The sequence below is a fragment of the Athene noctua genome, chromosome 4, assembly GCF_965140245.1.
Source record: "Athene noctua chromosome 4, bAthNoc1.hap1.1, whole genome shotgun sequence".
Classification (NCBI taxonomy): domain Eukaryota; kingdom Metazoa; phylum Chordata; class Aves; order Strigiformes; family Strigidae; genus Athene; species Athene noctua.
The window spans coordinates 69,746,210-69,769,402 of record NC_134040.1 but is presented as its reverse complement, the minus strand read 5'-3'; positions in this window follow the sequence as shown (position 1 = coordinate 69,769,402).

The window sequence follows — 23,193 nt, the reverse complement described above, 5'->3', positions numbered from 1 at the left end:
AGCTTCTAAATGCCAAGAGCAGAGAAGAACGATCTTGGATTATTTCCATGTTTCGTTAGAATCTCCCTCATGCTTAGACAGTTCTGCATGGTGAGTCATGTTGGGACGCAGGTGATGTACTTAACATGCAGCAAAGTAAGTTATATGGAGTAACTTACTACTCATAATAGCAGTAAACTCTAGTGCCCGAAGGATTGTAATTCTTAACGAAATAACGAACAGGGCAAGACATCCCCACATAGTTAATGATTTGCCGGTCTTTCCCCTGCTTGGATCTCATTCCAGAGCTGCAGGACAGAAAGTAAGGGAAACTCTCTCTTCTAAGCAGCTTTCTCCTTGTGCTCCCTTCCAAAGTGTGCTCCTTTCAGTTCCCCTATGCCCTGTATGAGTATATGGAGCCACACGCCTTAGAAATAATGCCTAAGATTGCTCCACAAAATTTTTTTCAAGTGTACAAATAAAAAGTTCAAACTAAGGTATCAGAAAACTCAGGTGCTAGGAAATCTTACCAGCTCTGAAGTCAACTAAAACACCACCCTGCTGATTGACTGACCTTAGGAGGTCAAATGACAGGGTTGCAATCAGTTGTGAAAATCATTTTATATGGAAGAGGCATGTTGGAGTTCTGAAATAAGATCTCTTTACAGAATAGCAAGCTATGAATTTCAAAGTGGCATCCTGATGACTCTTACTCACAGGGGAATAAATGATCAAACATATATCAATAGCTTTGATCTATGTAGTGCAACTGAAATGACACATTTTAACAGTACTACTTTTAAAAAAAAAAAAAGTGTCTAAATGTAGATTTAGCTCATTTAATGTTTACTATTTTGTCTTTCCAGTTAACACAAACTTGTGGGCACAATGGCCTGTTACAAGTAATCATTGACTCAAATATAAATTAGTGTCTTTGAAAAACTCTTCAGTATATGCCTGATTTTGTTTGCTTTTGCTATCCATAAATGTCTGTGCCTGCAGATTTTATATTTACATCTTACACATGTGTTTGTTATGTGGGCTTATAATGGCATACAATCAGAAAGTGACAATATTAGTGTCTACTAATATGGTAATAATATCATCTCAATATTTCTCAGGCAACCAGTATATACCAAGTAGTACATAGTAACCACTGTTCAGTCTGTTTCTCGGTATTGACTAGAATCACTTGATTACAGCTGATTGAACAATAGAGACTTTGTTTTGCACTACATCATGACTCCTTCACTGTGCTCTAACTTGAAATTCTTTAAGCAGAAAAAAAAAAAAAATCTGTAAAAGCTTACCAGAGACACGCAGTTTGGAAGACTACACCACCATCTCAGAAGATCTCTACATAGAAAAAGAAAAGAAAAAGAAAATCTCCATTTAGTAAGTTCACCTTTTATGCAATATGTCAAGTCCTCACACCAGTAACTAGAGAAAACTCAGTAGGAACTTAAGAGCTGTAACAAAGAAAACCTCAGTCACTACAAAGGCTTATAGTCTTCTTATAGTTGAATGCTCATGCTTAAATTGTGTGCACAAAGCTTTTTGCTCTTTAAGTTGCCACAGATTGCCATGGGAACTGAGGTCAGGAACTGGGAATGGTTTTTAGTGAAGGATCATAAAAAAAGATAACTTTAAACTTGCATGACAGTTTCCTTCGGTCTTGTTACTGATTCTACACTCCATCTAGAAATCCGGAAAATTTCTCAACAATGAAAGGATTCTCTCTACAACTGAAACTTTTAGTGACTATATTCTACTTTTAATCTCATCCCTTTGGAGCACCATTGAAAATTGCTCGTCAGAAAACTAAAGTACAATTTAAACAGAACATGTACCGGACTCTTAAAACTTCCTGAAAATTCTCTTCCAGTATAAATCAAAATGTTTATGAGGACCTAATTTAATATCATAAAAAAATTTAGTATCTGTGCTCAGTCACTCTGATAACTGAAGTGGTGATTTTAAGCACTTGAATTCAGGAAAACAGTACAGTCCTAAGGAATGGATGTTTTGACCCAAGACAGAGCTGCAGTTCATGTCTAAGTGTCACTTTCTAAGGTGCAGCCCTACTTTAGCCATCAGGGATGTAGCCAAACTCATACATGTAAGGTGGGTAGTTTGTCAAAATTATTGGGATTGTTCAGAAAACAGAAGGTTTTATGAGCTTTAATAAAGGTTGAAGCTATCCCAAGGACCTACTGAAAAGGTGGGAAATGAATGTTTCTTGCATTTTCTTCTTGAGCTAAGTCTGATAGGATCAAATGCTTGGAAACATCTTTCTCTGGAGACATTATATTGTCCTTGGCTTTTATTTTAAAAGCATAGCAATCCAAATACAGAATTTTGTTGTCAACTTCACTCTTTCTTCTCAAGAGTTTCTCAACAACAGTTAATTTCAATGAAATATGTCGCCACATCGAACTTTTTAAAATCAATTTTTTATTAGATTTTCCTTATCAGTTGGGTTGATAGCACCCAAATTTCAAGTCTGAAGATGTGCATAACATTTCTAAATCTCAAGTTAAGAAAGCAGTTCTTAATTCTGAGGAATGCCTGAAACCACAATTTTATACTACACAGAAAGTAACTTTATTAAACATTAGCTGCTGCTGGGGATATCTTCAACTGCAAGTCGAATGAGTTCCTAATAAAAGTAATTTTATGTGAATGTGCAGAAAACTGGGGATTATTAAGTGAAAAGTAATGATCACCTTTCCACCAGAAGATGGATGATAAGAAACAGTAGTCAATACCCCATTAGCAAGTCCATTATAACCTTGGAATAGAAACACACTTTATTTTAGAAAGCTAAAACAATTTTAAGTGAATTTTACCAGCTGAATAAATATATGTACTAATCTATGGTTACAAAAGTTAAATAAATTAGTCATGCCATTACTTCTACTGCACAAAAAGTTAGTAACATTATCAGACTCATTATGAAACTCTTCATTATGACTACACACACTTTTTACCATTAATGTTGTGTCAGCATTTCCATTACAAACACAACAGGGGCTTACAATTCAATCATTGCAGAAACTCTGCTTTGGATCCTTCATTCTGGAAAGCATTTTTATAGATGGCTTTAGCATAGTTCTAAAAAACTTATAGAAGTGCAAAAATAATAATTGTCATTTGACATAATTATTCTAGGGTCAAAAATTCCTCTGCAGCTACAGACACTCAAGTCTCTAACCAGCTCAGATCAAAACTGACAGGAAAAGTCCAACCAAATATTTTTCAAGAGCGAAATATTGAAAACATGAGGTGATTGTGAACTCCCTCCTTTTTTTTCTAAATCAAGTTAACTGATAGGAATATATTTCTTCATGCAAAATTCTGGTACTTACACAGTATCTAGATTTCAATGAATAAAATAAGATTTCATTTTTGCTGATCCAATAGCTTCTGGATCTCATTTCACATATGTTGTCTGTCAGTGGAGATACAATATTGAACTACTGACATGATTTAAATCTTGTCTCATTCCAGTTGAAACCAGGAATATCAGGTTCACAAATTCAGGTCTCGTGGTTTTTTTAATTTGCCATAACCATAAATGCATCTTCAGTGCTCATATGGGTCTTATGAGTTCAGCGGACTTCCACTGTTTGAGAGAAAAGGATACAGTAAGTCAGGAAAGCATATTGCACTGTGTCCTCCAAACATATTTCCATTTAGTTTTTTCTGGGATGGTCCATCATGGAAGAGTATGTTATTGTTCTTTGTTTCGTGAGTCAGAGTGAAAAACAAATTCTGCATTTTCCTACGTGTCTGAAAAGTGAATGCCTTACTCCATTAAAGAGTTTTTCTAAAACAAAGTGAAACACTTTTGTGGTCTAGCTCAGTTATGCAAAATGTATCACTACCACATATGAATTTCAAAAAACTAAGGAATTCCAGCTGCAATACAGCTACTGTTAAATTAAGTTTGATGTTGAACTTTTCTAAGTCCTTTACAAAATTTTACATGCCTATTCTTATCATGTCAAACTTTTCCACATCTCAAGATGATGAATAATGACAGTGGCTCTATCCTGGTCTATTTGAAAAGGAAGCTTCAGGTTAAAACCTGTTATAAAGAGCATACCACGAAAGGCTCTTAATTCACTAATCCTTAAGATCAGTGACAGTTACAGAGTGTGACAGTTACATATTTGAGTATATGAGTGTGCTCTCTTAAGCAGGAAATCTGAAAATACTTCAATAGAAGGTGCAGGTCTCTAGAATAGCACGTTAAACACTCCCTTGCTAGAAAGATTCAAACACCTATACATAGAAAAGCTAGACAGATGGATTTCTAGCAGCTCACAGACATAGCTTAAGGGAATATATTGTGGTTACTTCATCTTCGGTACTTCTGCTGAATCCAATTTGGAACTCTGTTCTTGACATATAATTGAATAGAATATAAAGTCTACAGGTCATACCTATCTGTGTTCAGATTTTGTGTTGGATATACTCGCAGACATAGGTACACCCTTCTGAAAAAGGTTGTTACTTTGAACAACTCTTTTACAGAATATAATCGAACTATATGCACTTTGTCGTTCAGACAGTTCTAGTGACTTTTTGCGGCATGATTCCTCTTGACAAAAGCCAGGCTGACTTAAGTCCATCATAACCCATTTTTCTGGGTTATTTTCATAAAATCTACCAGTTGGTCTATAATATCCTGTAATAATAAAGGTTATCCCACTTCACACTGCATCTCTAAAAGGCTTTTACTATGACTTCCAGGGAAACTAAGAACCTATGGAAACAGAGAGAAGACATTTGTGTGAACAGAAATTTGATTCTACTCATGCAAAGAAACAAAATGTAAATGCTTTTATTTCACAATGGAGTCAAAGGGGGAAACCACAGGAACCCATGTTGGGATGCTATATCATATATAATTATGAACTGCTTCATTTAAGTCCTTGTGAAGTCAAGAAACTCAGTACACATAACGTGATAGTAGCCTTGATGGTTTACCTCAAAAAAAAAAAAAAAAAGTTATGCCACTCAACTGGTTAAGACTTCAAGGCTTTAGTAACTACAGTCAATATCAGATTTAAACAAAAATTACATTCTCTTTCTCTCTCTGTATCTTCCCAAACCAAGATCAAAACCCAATGAAACTCTCTTCCTTAGCCTTCCACTCTCTAACGCTAAAGCCTGTTGTGCTCTCTCTAATTCCTGGATACAGAGTAAAAACCTCTCCAAAACCATTTTTTCACAAGCATCCTGTCTATCTTAAGAAACTGCTTCTGCATCTTACAAGTGTCTGAAGCCCACTGTCCATACCAGAATGTTCTTCTGACAGAAGAACTGTACCTCACATCCCTGCAACAACCAGAGTTTCTGGCTTTGAGATCTCCATTAATTAACCAAAAAAAAAAAAAAAAAAAAAAAATCCTTAAAACTGTCATGAAAGAGAACTTAGTAATATCCAGTCTTTTCCTCTTATATTATGCTTACATTTCCAGTATCCTCCTAAGTCAGAAGGTCGGTGACTCCCACTCTTACTCAGGCAGAGATGTCCTGTGAGGTACCAACATCCATAATTATCCACCATAAGCAGCACAATGCTGGTGATGAGGCTCTCTTTCTCCTACTCTTAGATCCACCTGAATCTATTTTTAAATGTTTTCTAATCTTGCTGTTTTTTTTTTTTTCACTGGTTCTCAGATGAAGTTTTAAAGCTGCACAATAACCTCCCACTGTCTCAGCTGGCACAAAGTGCTGTTGTTTGCTGGGCTGCCATATTGTCTGTTATGCTACACCTGATAACCTACTCCCTAGGTATGTCAGACTTTTATGATCTGTGGTATTCACAGAGCTTGAGTTAAAACAGAGAAGAAAGAGTTAACTGCTAGAAAATTGTTAAAAGCTCAAGGTCTAAGTCCTGTCAGGTCAGTACAAAGCCTGTCAACTTAAACTAGCCACAGCAAAATTTCTATTTACTGGGCTGTGAAAGATAACAGTTTGCTGCCTGAATTCTGGTTTCCACCCTCCCCTCACAGGTTCCATTGGCCAGAAGACAAGAAATATGGCTAGAGAAAGCAAGGGGCAGCAATTCTTCCTTCAAAATACCTCCAGTATAGAAGGTGTAGATTACTATCACAATTCTTTTTACTAGGGCTATGTAGTGATTTCTGAAAGAAAAAAAAATATTCCTTTTTCAGATTTTGTTCTTACAATGTTTCAGACAACCCTATTTATTTTGCTTTCCTTCCTGTTCAAACTGAGAAGACTCTAGGCTTAGTTTTAGTTTGGTGATTATCTGCTACTAAGAACTGTTTTTTTTCTGGTTGTGGCATTTTATTTATGTATAATCACCATGACTGTTTAGATATCCATTGTTGCTATTTTTTCAGCATGACTGTGGAAGCTACTAAGTAAATGAAATAAAAATCAGAAAATTAAGGGACTAGATAATTATTCCATAGGCTCAAAACAAACTCACTTTTCAATTTTGTTTTGTCTCGATAAAGTATTATACTGAATAATTCGATATCTCAAGGAACTTTGGGAAGAGTTTTAAGGCACTACAGATTCCTACTTATTAAAAAATTATCATTGCAAAATACAGTGAAGGTTGAATGGTTCTCAGACTCATTATTTATTTCATAATTTGTAATTTTTTTCCAGCTCACTAGCTAGAAAGTGCCATGCAGAAAAGTAACTTATAATTGCAGGAATTGTTACCATTCTTTCACCTGAACCAGTGTGGCTCTAAAACTATTTATGTTTTCTAAAACTTCATTTCTGTCTTAGATTAGCTAAGTGAAAGCTCACTATAAAACAGTTTCATGATAGTAGCACATTAAAATTTATGTTTTAGAAAGTGTTTTGTAGACTACAGGAAAAGCTATTGAACACTCTCACCGAAAAGTCACTGTTTTGCATGACAACAAAATAAAACAATAAAAATATTTTTTAAGTTGAGGGGGACAGGAAGGCTGGTTTTCTTAAAGATAAGATTCTGTTGCAAATCTTGCAACATTTGCGGAGTCATTTGACAGTGATTGCAGAATAGTATCAGAAAACTAACATGATGCAAGTCAGATTATGTTTCTTTCTCTCTTGATATTCTTGCTTCTGTTATCAAGCAGAAACTGGAAACTGATTTCATCAACTCTCAGGCTGAAAAGGATGACCTCTAGATACCAGGTAATGATAGTAACATCAATTCCCACTCTTAGAAAAGCAAGAGCATCAACAACAATGGTACCAGGTCTCAAGGAAGGAAATAAAATATCAATACTGAAACCCATTGGTAAACTTTAAAAATACAAACTAATGTGACCAACACAAATAAGAACATCTGATGCACTAAATTAATCTTGTAGGTCGTGGGAGTCTTCCTTACCTCTGAGCTCCAATGCAGATCTTATATCATAGATTTGCCTTTGTTTTACTTCAGCTTGTTTCCCATGGAAACCAAACTGATTTAGTAACTCTCTCTGTGCCATTGTTAGTGTCTGAATGTGTCTTCAATCTCTTCCATATGAACTGAATGGTTTCAGAATAATTTGACAGAGGTGAAACAGTCTGAAAAAATAATTGCATTTCTACAGTTTTCATGAAAATAAGCAGCCAGGTAGAGAAGAAAGATCCTTTAGAGATACCCTTCCTTAGAGAATGGCTGCATCATGATCTTAAACCTTCCTAGACTCTATAGTCAAACTGGCCTGAGACAAATCTGTAGGAAAGGAGGGTGCCTTAGATTCTACATTTCAGGAGAATATTTGTTATTCAAAGGCATCATAACACAATTCTTAGTTTCTGCCCCTTGTTATTCTCCTTCCTGTGCTGTTTCCATGTCATTGTTTAACCCCAGTCAGCAACTAAGCCCCATACAGCCACTTGCTCACTCCCATCTGGTGGAATAAGAGAGAAAAACTCATGGATTGAGATAAAGACAGTTTAAGGTAAAGCAAAAGCCACACATGCAAGCAAAGCAGAACAAGGAATTAATTCACTGCTTCCCATCAGCAGGCAGGTGCTCACCCACCTGCAGGAAAGTGGGGCTCCATCATGTGTAACAGTGACTTGGAAAGAAAAATGCCATCACTCTGAACATCCCCCCCTTCCTTTTCCTTCCCCAGTTTGATATGCTGAGCATGTGAAATGCTGGGGTTTCAACCCCAAGACCCAGACTAAGGTTGACATATGGGTGATTCCCACAGCCCTTCACAAAGAGGGGGTGAGTTCACCTTTAGGCTTCCCTCCAGGGTGGGGCCGGCCTGGCAGACAGAGCCATTGGGTGAATGAGCCCCAGGTGTCCCACATTCAGTAAACAAAGGTCAGGTGTCCCACTGAGGGATAAAAGCTGGGACCACTTGCAGGCAGGGGCAGTGTCTGTCTGTGAGGTGGATGCACTTTGCAGAGTTCCCTGTTGGGGAAGGACCTCCTGCCTCCCTGGGACTGGGCTCCAGTCAGGTCTGGCCTTTCTAAATGTGGGCTGTGTAGAGATTCAGTATGTGGCTTCCTTGGTCTTACGTATTTGGTTTGTTGACTCGGTTGTCTCCTGTCCCTTCTATGGGAGACTGCGTTTCACCATTTATTCCACCCATTGTTGGTTGTGTGGTGGTGTTGTTGGGGTCAGTGGGATTGATGTCAATTATGTATAATCTGATTGACTTGTTTGTACCCCCAGTGCTCACCCATGTACTGACCCTTTCATATCAAATACAATTTGGTTATTGGTTCATCTTTATGCTGGCTGTGTCCTTTATGCTAGGCCTAATAATTGGCAAAACAGCATGACGTCATATGGTGTGGAATATCCCTTTGGTCAGTTGGGGTCAGCTGTGTCCCCTCCCATCTTCTTGTGCACCCCCAAGACCACTCATTGGTGGGGCAGCATAAGAAGCAGAAAAGGCCTTGACTCTGTGTAAGCACTGCTCAACAGTAATGGACATCACTGTATTACCAACACAGTTTCCAGCACAAATCCAAAAGAAAGCCCCATACCAGCTACTATGAAGGAAAATAACTCTACCCCAGCACATTCCAGAATAAAAAAAAATTGATAGATTAATATATTTACTACAACTTCTACTTTAAACCCCAAAACATAAATCACAGAAACAGTTTTCTGTACTAAGGAACTAGATTAAGAAAACGATGGAGGATCCAAATAAATCTAGGCCTCTTTCCTAGAATGAGTGAAACAATATTTTTTTCCCTTGGTTTACCTCAGGTAGTTTAAAAGAAAATTAAAGATATTACAGTGAACTATTCTAAAAACATGTTACTATGTATATTTCTCATCTTATTAGTTCTGTTACTGTACAACGTACAGACAAGCCTTACCCTGCTCTGCTACTTTTATAAGACACCACTTTACAGTTTTACCTTTCCACCTGAAGTATGATGTATTTAGCAATATTGTTTATCTGTACTCAACTAAGTGTGGAATGAATCATAAACATAGTTTGAAAGCAATAAGTAGGTCAAACAGAAGGTGAAGACTGAGATGTCCTTCTGAGTTTTCTTTTTAAAAACCCAAACCCAAACATTGTCAACAACTACCTACAAGAGAAAAATCACCAAATTTTTACACATCTGTTGCACACCCAAGGAAATGAACCAAATATTTAATAACAACTTGCACAGAGCACACAGCATAGCTGTTGAGTATGACTTGGAAGTTCCATTTTTTTGTAGTATTTGGGTGCCTTTGGTATTCCATAGACAAATTGTGTAAGTGACAGACAAAATGAGGGGTTATCCAATAAGGACAAGCTGTAAATCAGGTGTGTCTTCCACAGAGGGATGTAGATTTATGTGGTTTTGGGCTCTGATTCAGAGATTTTACTGGGAGAAAAGGTAGCAGATGTTTATGCACACATAGAGAAGTGATTTTTATTTGTCTTTCAGCACCTTATTATATTGGAACTGCTTATCTTCACATGTAGTGCATCAAGTGTATCAACTGAGGTGTATGTTCTGTTAGAGAATTAAGCAAAGAGTATGCCAAAAACTGCAGCATTGACATTATATACAATTCTGTGCAGCGATATCTGCAAAAGAAGGGTCAAGATCAATTCCATTAACCAGAAAGCATCACTGAAATAGATTTTTAACCCCTTGGATGTAATTACTCACCAAGATTTCCATTAGCACCACTCCATCCTTTTGATGGATTGCAAGTCATTAGCTACTCAAGTTTTACAGAGACTGTAAAGTCATCCAAAGCATCTAAGGGTAGATATTTTGTGTTGGACTCAACTGAGACACCACATTCAGCCAAAACCAGTTTTAAATATTAAAATAAAAAAGAGGGGGAGGAAAACAAAACAAAACAAAAAGTGCAATGGGGTGACGTCTCCTTTCATTACCATTTGGCCTCATTTTTATTTGCAAATGCTCATAAAAACTTATAACAGAGACCAAGCCATTTCAATTCTCCTTTTTACCCTTTTCCCAGAATCTCCCTGGAGGAAGAAAATTACAACTCCCCCATGTTACTGAGCCATAGTGTGCCTTTTCTTCCTGAGATGTGCATCACCTACTTTGAAAGGATAGGTTTCAGCTTTGTTTACTAACAGATAAACAAGCTACAGCTACCAATTCATCTTCACAAACTGGCTTCTTGGATGCCTTGTGGAAAGCTATATTCTAAAAAGTGAAGAGATTTAGGAACAGGACTACAAAAGCCAGACATGTACACCTGGTTCAACACTCTGTTTAAGAAATGTATAATGAAAATCACAACTCTCTAATCCCCAAAATCTTTAATTGCTTTAGGTGTTTCAGGTCTGTTATGTCCAGAAAAGTGTTTTGAACAGAGAGCTATACCTGATGAAAATCTGACTCTAAATTTTCACTGAACTCTGTCAGGATTAAAAAAAAAATGAATTCTGCTGTGTATGTTGCTTGCAGGGTTTTTTAACCTCTCCTATAGAAATCAGAAATCATACCACAAAGTCCCTCCCCATATCCACATGCCTATCTAGTATTTGAAGATGTATACACCCTCTTGTGTGTAGTGTCTTTTTCTACTTTACCCAGTGAAACCTGAATTATATCATGAAAAGTGGAATATCTTATGAAGGAAACCCTAACAATCTGCCTCATCTCAGAAAGCTGGTTTTTTATAGTTAAATACTAGTAAACAGTAGATGCAAAAGCAATTTCTCTCAAACATAAATCGGAATTCCTTCCCTGTTCTCTTGCATTGCCTCTCAAATTTTGCATTAGTGCACTAACCACTGAGCTGCTGGGCACATAGCAGTATTTTTACAATATAATCAGAATTTTGTGTGAAGGAAAAAACCTAGGCATTGGCTTCTAGGAAAGGAAAAAAAAAAAAAAAAAAAAAAAAGGAGTGTCTAACTGTGTATAAAAGGAGGCATTTACAGATCAGAAAAAAAAAAGATTTAAATATAAATGCTTTATTCAGGCATTTCTTAGGGATAGTTTAAGCATCTGAACCCCTTACAGGCATCTATATCCCTACACTGAACAACTTTACACCAAAGAGTGTAGATTCTGTCAAAAAGACAAGATACTAAAAGTTCTAACATGAAAATTCTTGCAGGCATAGCCATTAGTTCTTCACTTCTTCATGGATGTGGAACACACACAACCTGCGTCATTGAAGTACTCAAGACTACCAATGATATCAAAAGCTCTAAAACTGGTCCATCAGGGCTGACATACACCAGCTTGAATAGGAGGTGTGTCGATGTAATTGAGGAGTACAGCTATAGCTATGCAAATCTGAAAAGTTTCATCTCAGTTTTGAAGATATGAGGCAGCAAAATAAGTCAAATTTGCCACTGTATTATGAAACAAATTACATATTTAGTCCTCATTAGTTTATGTTTTGAAGTATGCACTTATTTCATATGATGCTGTGAATAAGAGAAGTCTTATATAATGAGAATATCAACTATTTGAAGAAGGGTTGTCTCCTTTGAATTGGGCAATTAAGGATTGTCTGGCATTTCTGAGGAACATCATCAAAACTACTTAGGGAAACCTAAATCTCAAAAGCATATGTTAACCCAAATATTTAGGTATTGGATGTGTGTTAACCTAAATATGAAATAGCCATCTCCCATTTGTCAGTATAACATACACTAATTCGATAAATTTGAAAATTATTTTAAATGTCATTACTTTAATAACACAGCTGGGGGGGAGGCGGGGGGGGCAGGGCAGGGCAGGTTGTTAATAGTCCAAATTTGGTGAACTGCTCATAGCCCTCTACTTTTACTAAATTCACCAGCAGTAAAATACTCCAACACGAGTCCTTCCCATGGTCTGCAATTCTTCATGAACTGCTCCAGCGTGGGTCCCCTGTGGGGTCACAAGTCCTGCCAGAAAACTTGCTCCAGCACGGGCTCCTCTCTCCATGGGTCCACAGGTCCTGCCAGGAGCTGGCTCCAGTGTGGTGGGCTTCCCATGGGGACACAGCCTCCTTTGGGCATGCACCTGCTCTGCTGTGGGGTCCTCCACAGGCTGAAGATCTGCTTCACTGTTAACCTCCATGGGTGCAGGGGCACAGCCTGCCTCACCATGGGCTGCACCACAGCTGCAGGGGAATCTCTGCTCCCACACCTAGAGCACCTCCTTCCACCCTTCCGTCCTTCTTCACTGACCTTGGTGTCTACAGGGTTGTTACTCTCACATACTCTCACTCCTCTCTCCTAGCTGCTGTTGCACAGCAATTTTTCCCCTTCTCAAATATTACAGAGGTGCTACCGCTGCTGTCACTCGTGTGACATGGGCTTGGCCATAGCCTGAAGCAGGTCCATCTTGGAGCTGTCTGGCATTGTCTCTGTCAGACATAAGGGAAGATTCCAGTAGCTTCTCACAGAAGCCACCCCTGTAGCCCTTCCTGCCACCAAAACTTTGTCATGCAAACCCAATACAAACAGGAATTTGGCATTAATTCTGAATCTTAATTGTAGACGTGTCTAGAAAGTCATTCCAGAATACATTGCTGTAAGAGACAAACTCTGCCCAGTGTTTCATAAAAACAGTGCTTCTGACACTATTTACACTGTGACATCATGTTCATAGCAACTAATTCTGATATCATGATCAGTGTGTACACTGCTCTCATACCATACCTTGTATTTGTTTCTTTTTTTCTGGCATAGTTAAAACTTAATTCTTAATAACTTTTTTCCCCCTATGGAAAATAACCTCTAGCAAATCTGAAAAACCCCACCATAAACAGCAGCAATAATTCAAATGACATGTCTAACAGTATCCAGTTATGGCATAAATATTCAGTAGCAGTGATCCTGACCACTAGTTACAAATGGGTTTGTTAACTCTGTTGACTTTAAAATAACACCGGGACAAAAGTACTGATACAAAATTAAGAGTAGCCTATATATAACATAATACTTTTCAGTTCCTCAGTTCTGAAGATCGAATAATGCAGCACGGTCAAAGATTTGTATATACCCAAAATAGAATTATATTCTCTCATAACATCTTCTTTGTCATTTAATGTCTATCAGAACGGTATTCACAGATCCTCTCTGGTAATTTAAAACTGGCATTTAGGATTTCACTTTCAGTGCTTTCCTGTACTCTGAACTGCCAGTTATCTTATTTCTCCTTTATCATGTTGATTTCAAGACAGAAGGCTTTTGCTCTTAGTAGCCAGTGTAATTTCACTGAATTCAAATGCTTTTTTTAGAGGTACACAGGCATAATAGACCACAACTTAGCCTATGGCATATTGATTAAAAGTGTGAAGTTATACCAAAGTCACAGTAGTAGAGTGGCATTTCAGATCTGCCTCTATGTTAGTCTTACTTTCACTAATTTCAAATTATCATACGTCCCAAATTAAAAACTCTTGACCAAAAAATGCCATATGACAATTTCCTCCTGACTTCCTGGAGGTTTCTTCTGCCTTTTTCATATGTTAGTCTCTTGGTTTGTGCATTGAGTCACAACCTCTCCTTCCCTATCTCTTTAACCTCCTCTCACAATTTCTCCTTTCTATATAGTGGGGGGGGTTTTACATTCTCAAATTTTAATGTTATATTCCCCACATCATTTTATTTTCATTATGTTATCAGTGTGACATGAGGCAAAAAAATATGTCACATTGTATTCTGTAGTTTTTTCTTCTTTTCTGAATTTACTCCCAGTCAGAAATCATTACTCAAACTGCTCTGCCTACTTATATTATCCATCCTAGTAAATGATTTAGACTATTTAGGTTAGGGTACAAGGTAAAAGGGGAAGTCTTTATATCATGGTATCAACACAATCAGTGCATTGTCTTCTAGTCATTAACAAGGACTGAAGATTTGGACTGCGATGTTAAGCTTCTGCATGGAAATCAAGTGCTCTGTATCTTAAATGATGCTTGGATTGTATGATTTAAACTAAAATATAAATAGTTCCGAAATTATTCTCCTTGATCAAATATACTTTTTTTCATAGGAACAGGCAAGTCTCTGAGACATAAAAATCCTCAGACCTGGCACCCTACACAACATACCAGGAAGTGAAGTGAAGCTTCAGGTTGACTCACACACTAAAACATTTGTCTCAGGAGAGCAGTGAGGCTGCAGAGAAGCACTGTTTGAACTCAGCTGTTGTAAAAGTGTCTAGAACTAAAATCTATACAAGAGGGTCAAGCTGTTGAAAAAGAGTGGGGTAAGTCTGATAAAAAGACTGACTTCAACATGAACAGCTTATCAACTATGGAAAAAAAGCAAGTAAAAAAAGATCATCAACCCAAAAGGGCAAAAGCATGTCAAAGCAGGGGATGTATCAGAGCTCAGGACTCGTCTAGCTGACGCTGTTGAGAAGCTCTTCCTATACATACCTCACAGAGGGCCCTTCCTTACATAAATCACACAACATATACAGCATTAACTGCAGTTACACACTGCAAATTTCTCCAAACATATAACAGAAATATGAACATAAGAATACTCATCAGAACAGAGGCCCTATCTGGAGAACAGCCCATTATGCACTGGCTGGTCCAGTTCTCTGGGTTGATCCTGAGATAATTTCTTCCTTGATGATATAAAGTATAAAGCTATGCTAACATGCTATGAACACATGCCTTTCTGTTTCTTCCTCAAATGCTATGTACCTTTAGAGTAAGAGGAGACAATATTGCTAATGAAAAAGCAGTATCATAGCAAGTAAGCTGCCTTCCTTTAAACTACATGCTGAAAAGGCTCTTTGGGAGTTTTTACATACTTCAGAATCAGTCTGTTAAATCAAGTGATTTTCGCAATGTCCCTGCTGAACAGTGCAGTCAGAACCATAAAAGAATCACATCTTCCTTAGTCCAGCGTGGATTACAAAAATCCAAAGCCTACAGTTCTAGTAGTTAACATTCATTCTTGAATATCATTTAAGCAAAATTGATGAGGTTTGAATAGATTGAGGACAAACCTACTTATGTTAGAATTCAATCCCAGGAGTCTTACTAGGTTATAATCAAGCCATAAAAGGAAAAATTTTTACTTCAGAAATGAACTATATTCTATTCAAAATCTTAAAAACAAACAAACAAACAAAAAAAAAAAAACCCACAACGTAACCTGTGAGAATTCAGAAAAGCAGTTCTTATGTGCCATTTTGCCTTCATTACTGAGCAGAGTTTAGTATTATTTTTTCATCAAATCTAAGATCCAAATTTTGATTAAGAACACACATAAAAATACTGTAAAGAAATAAGATCGAAATATTTCTCAGTGATAAATTGCTTATTTAAAAACAGTTATTACAGTTCCAGTATTGAATAGAAAATGCATAAGCTACTGCAAAAAGATGGAACTTTGCTGATGCAGAGAATTTGTGATTACATTTCTTAAACATCATAGTCACTATTTTGCTATGTAAGACACTGTAAGAGCAAACATGTGAATGGTAAAGCTAGAGAAGATTGCTCTTGAATATAAAAAATGAGCACAATTTTCGCTCACTGAAATCCTGCTGTGAATGGGCATCTGTTCTACCACATGAATCCTGTGCTCACGGTTGCCTTATGGTCTTTTCTCAGTGTTGATTACCAAAGAAATTGCTTTAGGTCAGATCAGAATAAATATAACTTGCCTTGAGCAAGCAAGATGACCAAAGTATAACAAATAAATAACCCTCTTTTTTTTCCATCATTGTTTCTCTTTTCATATATACTCTTGGAGCACATAGTCTGTGATACAAGATTTCTTAGGTCTCCTGTCAGGTTTTAACTGCACAGGAGTTTTAACACAAAATTTTCACAGATGAGGCAACTCATTAAGTATTTCCAAACTAAAGATATCCTAGGATCAAATGATGATGTGGTGAATGGAGTTCAATCCAGTCGACAGCTGGTCACAAGGAGTATTCCCCAGAGCTCAGTACTGAGGCCAGTTCTGCTTAATATCTTTATAGATTACCTGGATGAGTGTATCCTCACTAAGTTTGCAGATGACATTAGGCTGGGCAGGATTGTTGAACTGCTTGAGGGTAGAAATGCTATTCAGTGGGATCTGGACAGGCTGGATCAATGGGTCAAGGCCCACTACATAAGATTCAACAAGTCTAAGTGCTGGGTCCTGCACTCCAGTCACAACAGCCCCATGCAACACTACAGGCTTGAGGAAGAGGGGCTGGAAAGCTGCCTGGCAGAAAAAGACCTGGGGGCATTGGTCAACAGCTGATTGCATGAGCCAGCAGTGTGCCCAGGGGGCCAAGAAGGCCAATGGCATCCTGGCTTGTGTCAGCAATAGCGTGGCCAGCAGGGACAGGGAAGGGATCTGACCCCTGTACTCGGCACTGGTGAGGCCGCCCCTCGATTCCTGTGTTCAGTTTTGGGCCCCTCACCACAAGACAGACACTGAGGTGCTGGAGTGTGTCCAAAGAAGAGCAACGGAGCTGGTGCAGGGTCTGGAGCACAGGTCGTAGGAGGAGCAGCTGAGGGAACTGGGGGTGTTTAGCCTGGAGAAAAGGAGTCTGAGGGGAGACCTTATAGTTCTCTATAACTACCTGAAATGAGGTTGTAGCAAGATGCGTGCCAGTCTCTTCTCCCAAGCAACAAGTGATAGGATGAGAGGAAATGGCCTTAAGTTGCACTAGGGGAGCTTCTTGACAGTGTTAGGCTTACAGTTGGACTCAGTGATCTTAAAGCTCTTTTTCAAACAAAAGGGTTCTATTATTCTATAAATGCACAGCTATGTGTCAATATTTGGTCCATTTCTTTCATCAAAATATGCAGATCTGAATGAGCTGAAAGAATTTTCCTATTGTTACCCAATTCAATAAATTGTTTCAATCAAAAAAAAATTTAAAATTACAAAATTAACAAAAAGATCAAGAAGTTGGAAACTATTCTGTTAGCATTTACAAATTAATTATTTCAACTTTGCATGGCCTTTCATTATAGAACTGTTTCATTTTTGCTTTGTCTGAAAACATGGTCACCAGCTGAAGTGAGATAGTGTGTTCTGAGCTGCACTAAGGGTAAATCAGGTCAACATAAACTTCAGCTGCCTTCTTATAAAAAAAGGAATTTTAGGCAGTAAATGTAGTTTTTGTTTTAATATTTTTGAATTGCAACCACTCACTTGAAACATTCAGGTCTTTAAGTGGTTTTGTTTGGTTGGTTTTTTTTAACTTTGAGGGCTCTGGCATCTCTCAGCTCATCCGTTCTCTTTTTGCATTGTAACTCTACTACACCTTGTATGTATACTGTTTTGTTGGATTAACCCTGGTAGTGTTCTTAGCACAAAATCTCTCATCTACAGTGAGCTCTTTGAGTGCACCCTGGTATACCCAATATGAAATTTAGATAGCACTTTGTCTTTAAATTATGCTGTAGAGAAGTACTCCTGGCACTTCAGATGACTCCCTGCACTAGAAATAATCTTTCAAGACTTACTCCACAAGAAAGTCCAGTATGGCTACCAACACCACTATTACTATCCATGCCCCACTGTCAGAATAGCTTCATGTAGAGCATGTCCCCACAAAAACTTTGTAGCATTGTCATTTATGTAGTCTCTTCACTGGTAACTCTTCAAGGAAAGATATTTTCTGCATTCAGAACATATCCTTCCCAAAACGCTCCACAGGATCACACTATACAAGAGGAAGTTAGTTCAGCAAGATCTTGCCTCTCACCCAAAACTGAAAGCTGTCTGAGAGGTGGAGCCACGTGGCTGCACTCATAGACCCACCAAGATGACATTCCCCTTTGCTTAGGTCCCAGGTCTGACTCTCTCAGCCACCAACTGAGACTTCCATCTGGAAACCAGCAACCTGACCAGAGTTGGGATGACCAAGTCCAGTCAACACTGCTTGCCATACCCATAAATATGTGCCATCTCTTTCTGCAGCCAAATATGTTTGTGGTTACCCTTCTCCCTAGCCGTGGCACCTCTACCTGAAACACCAGTCAGAAGAGTTTGACCTAGATGGTGCCCCTGTGCACCCTTCATGTGACCAATGCTCTCACAGGGCTGTGTAGCCCTGGCTGTGAGCACATGAATAAACACAGAGGAAGGTTTGGATTTGGATTGTCCCAGCACCATCCTTCTGTGCCTTTGGGATGCATAAGGCAGGAGCCTGCAGTCCATGCCCATTACATCCCTATGTATTTACTGTCATCCCCCACCTCCCAGCTTGACTTATGCATGTTGGTCAGCCAATGCAAAGCCCATTTTTCAGGGAGATTTGGGAATGCAGTGCAAAATTGTCTTTCTGTGAGGGATTCCTTAGAGAGAAATGTGTGAGCTGCAGGTGTTTTCTGCACACTCCCACCAGAGGAGAATTGGTTTCCCCTGAGAGGGTCAGTCCAGCCCTCCACCGTCACTAAGACATGACAGTCACAGGCAGGCTCATATTGCTTGACAGTACATAATTTTGCAAAACTTCCTTAGGGACAGTCCCTGCAGCCTGGCGATCCTAAAATAGAGTACCCATTGCCTGCCAAATGTTACCCACCTCCTCTGCGGAGATATCTGCAAGAGCTCATTTAACGGGTTTATCAGCCAGAGCCTGACATTTTGGAAAGAGCAGGAAGAAATCCTGAAAATTAATGTTGCCAGTGGTAAAAGCATGTATTAGCTTATGAGCTATAATAAAACAACCTTTAGAGAAGGTTTGCTGAGGACCTGCTGGGCACCTTCCTGGTTCTCTGGTGAGTCACATTCTGTTCTTCTTAGGATCCCAAGAGTTAAAATATGAATCTGATGGTTATGAGGGAGTGAACAGAAGAAAACAAGTCCCCATAAGGGACTGTTACATTTATAAGCATTTTGCTTACTCTGAGCCTATTTTTTTCCCAAACACGGTCAACTCTCCCCCTCTTTTCTACTTTTCTAAGAGGATTCCAGAACATATTTCAGGACTAATGACCATGAGGGCCATTCCAAAAAGCCTGTGGAATACCAAAGACTCATCATCACTCAGACACCCATTTTATTTACAAAAAAAAATTCCTGTCTGTACCTGGTTGGTCTGTTTCTCCCAAAGAAGTTCTGTTAGGAAGTAGAGACTTCAGTAGTACATGGACTGATAAGCTTCATGACCATGAGAGATTGGTTCAGCAGCATTTTCATGACATGGTAACACCTTCCTTATCTCCAGATGCTGGTTATAACAGCCAACAGATTATACAAAGTTATATCTGCTTTATCCGCACCTTTAACTACAGATCCCTAGGTGCTCTGATATCAGTTTTTAACAGGGGAAGGTGTTCTACTTTGTAGTTTTAGATTGACAAAATTGCCAGCAGGTAACAACACACACCCCTTTTCTGCAGTTTTGGTATTTGACAGCACCAAGGATGACTCAAATGGTTTTTTAATAAGCCAGATAGGAAGTGGTTCATCTCATATCCCCTAAACTGAACTCCATTGTGAACTATTATATAATGTAGGTAATATCTGATGAAGATGCATTTCATGTACACAGCATAGATTTATCTGTAAATACATAGCTCCAATCATGAAGAGAGAATAGCAGACCAGAATGAATGTAAGGTGGAGAGAGATGTTTGTTTTTCTAAGTGCAAATACCTCTGTATTACTTCAGAAGCCATTTTTTTCTTGAGTTGTCTGCAAGAACTACTTAAAATAGCCTCTATTCTTGATGTATGGAACAAAACTTTAATTCCTTAGTATCGGTACTCATGATATATACAATTATTTTTTTAACGATATTTTCTAGCTCTGCATCACCTTCTTATCTCCCTGTTATAATAGTTTTCTGTACCTCTTCAGGTATCTTTCAACAAAATCCTCTTTACTAAAATACTTGACTGCCTAGGGATAATAGTCTGTTTTACGACCTAGAAGATATCATGGTTGTCATACTAGAAACCATCTCTCATTTTGTCTTTGCAGGGCAGGTCTGTTTGCTTGCTTTGTATCATCAGACGGCCAGGTATATAACCAAGCTCTCTAGTCCTACTTGTCAAGTGGTCTGAGAACTTGTATCTCCAAGTACCCAATTTTTTCCTCAGATGCTCTTTTCTGAAAAAGCATGCATTTGCAGCTGAATACGATGATTTCATCCACTCCAGGCTGTTTGCCAGGTGCCTTTTAGCAATGGCAGTAAGTGGCTTATAGTCAGTTTCAGCTAACACTGACCTTCTGTAAATAATGAGAATAAAAATAGTTTGATTTCAGAGACTAAGGCCAAAGACTTTTTTCTCTCTTTACTTTTCCTTAGTGCCAGTGATGCCTAAGCCACACATCTGTAGGGCTGTCTTGTGAGAAAGGATTGTACCAGTAAGTTACTTACAGGCATCTGTAACTACAGAGCTGATGATCTCTGTTTTAATATGACCTGCCAGCTCACTTCGCTGTACAAGATTTTTCAAGTATATTACAATATCTTCATTTCAACTTAATATTTTCTTTAGTATGCTTTCATTTAACAGGTCCCACCTTTTCCACAGCTGCTCAGTGTCTTTAGTTATGCATTTCTACCATCCTTTCATCATATTCAGACATCATCTGCACACTTTAGCTCTTTCTTGGTAAGCCTTAGCATGACTAGTGGTAGCCTGAGGGAAGTGTCTCCTAAAATGCACAGTGAATGACTGTACAAATGGGAGCATTTATCTTCTGGGTGTTTTGGGTTTTTTTTGTTTGGTGGTGGTTTTTTTGGGGGGGGTGGGGGGGGGGTGTTGTTTTTTTTTTCTTTCTAAAGGAATCTGATGGAAACCTGAATATACCTCCAAAATTTTAAAAAATAATTAAAAAAAAAAGAAAACCAGAATCAGACTTCTTGTCTCATTGGTAATAAAGCAACCTCCATTTATCGCACATTTATCTAATTCTTAAGTATGTATTAAAAAAATATTGAAGATTTCCCCAGAGACACAAAGAATGCATCCTATGTGAAAGCTTTACTATACATTATTCCCAGAGCTATCCATGTTTGTGGGGCTGGTGGGGGGGGGGGGGTTGCTTCTTGTTTGGTTGGTTGTTTTTTTAATCTCTGCATAAGGATGAAAAGAACCTTCTTAGGGGCACGAATCACAACTAAACTTTTTCAGATTCTGTGCTATATGCAATTAAGACTTCTTTGTCCACTGGGAGATATCCTCAAACAATTCCTCAATTATTTTGGTTTTTTACTCTCCAGTGAGATTACACATTGATGCATTCTTAACTCATATATTTTTAGCCCTGATACTATTAGAAAATGAACATGTTATAAAATCCTTCAGAACCTGGGAGTCCAAAAGGTGTTCCTGGCTAACACGGGTCATCAGATATCATTTTTTCATTTTACTACAAACTTCCAAACAGACTCAGGCAGCTAATGGGAAGATGTGCCCTTTTATCCTTTTGAAGAAACGTATTAGTGTTTTGCACTTTCTGTGAGTAGCCTAGTACCCAATTTATAATGATTACATACCCCAGGGAATGTGACACATTGCTGTTTGCTGCACATAGCCCGTAGCTCAAGCTAGATACATATTTCTTTGCAAAATCCCCACCATCAGATAGGGATCGTATTTATAGGTTCTGGCATAATAAAAATGAAGGAAAGACACAGTTAATCCACTTAAAATATGAGCAAATTTCAAAATTCTTTCTTTCTTTCTTTCTTTCTTTCTTTCTTTCTTTCTTTCTTTCTTTCTTTCTTTCTTTCTTTCTTTCTTTCTTTCTTTCTTTCTTTCTTTCTTTCTTTCTTTCTTTCTTTCTTTCTTTCTTTCTTTCTTTCTTTCTTTCTTTCTTTCTTTCTTTCTTTCTTTCTTTCTCCAAGTCCAGCATCCACATCTCTAGACAGTTATTTAACCCCTACAGTCAGGGCAGGTCTCAAAGTATAAAACACCATACAGGAGACCTAACCTCATTAACGTAGCTAATGTCATCTCAACCACTAGTATATGAAATACTTTTCATCAGCTTGTTTTGGCTAAAGACAAAATGTACAAAAGACTTTCCTCCCTCAAAGGAACTCTATTACAGCTGTTGGCTGCCTCATACTTTAGTAATAGTATTTGGAGGTGGCCCTTGTTCACACACTATGTTACTGATGGGCTAAGAAGCCTCCTCAGCTCCCTCAGTGGAGATACATCTGGATGCTACCAGCATATTGCAGGTACTGTTGTTACTCAAATGTCCATGCTAGACCTCCTGACACTGCATATACCTGTTGCATAAGAGGGACAGCTAGCTTCTGTAAAAGTAACCTCCACAATACCATTTGAGAGTTTTCCTCAAAATATGGCTTTTGTCTTACTCAAGAACAGAACTTCATATAAATTCAAAAAGGTTTGCATAAAATCCTGTGTAACCTCAAGCTTGTATACAGAAATGCAAACAGATAATGTTTGTTTTACCTGCAAATATATGTGATTTCTAAGAAGTAACAGGATTCATATATTTTCAGAATATCACTAATTCTAATGCAAAAGCAGATCTCCTTAAGACAGAATTTTCTCTCTAGCAGTGAGGCTAAATAAAATGGCCAGACAGGAAGGAAAATAGTCTCTCTCACTTCTATGCCATCAGCATCACTTGGCTTCTGCTTTAGCTAAAGGACAGAAGCAGCAGTAATAATCTTGCTCTGTGGAGGAGAGTGTAAAAGCCTAAGCTGTTGTTGGAAGAAAAGTAGCAAAAAATTTCTGTAAAAAGGATAAGTGTTTTAAGGGGGGAGAAAGCTTTTTTTTTTTTTTCACATACCTGTTTTGGGAAGTTCAGGAAAGGAGTGAAGAATATTCTCAAGACTAGCCTGACTTTCTGGATCTTAGGGGAT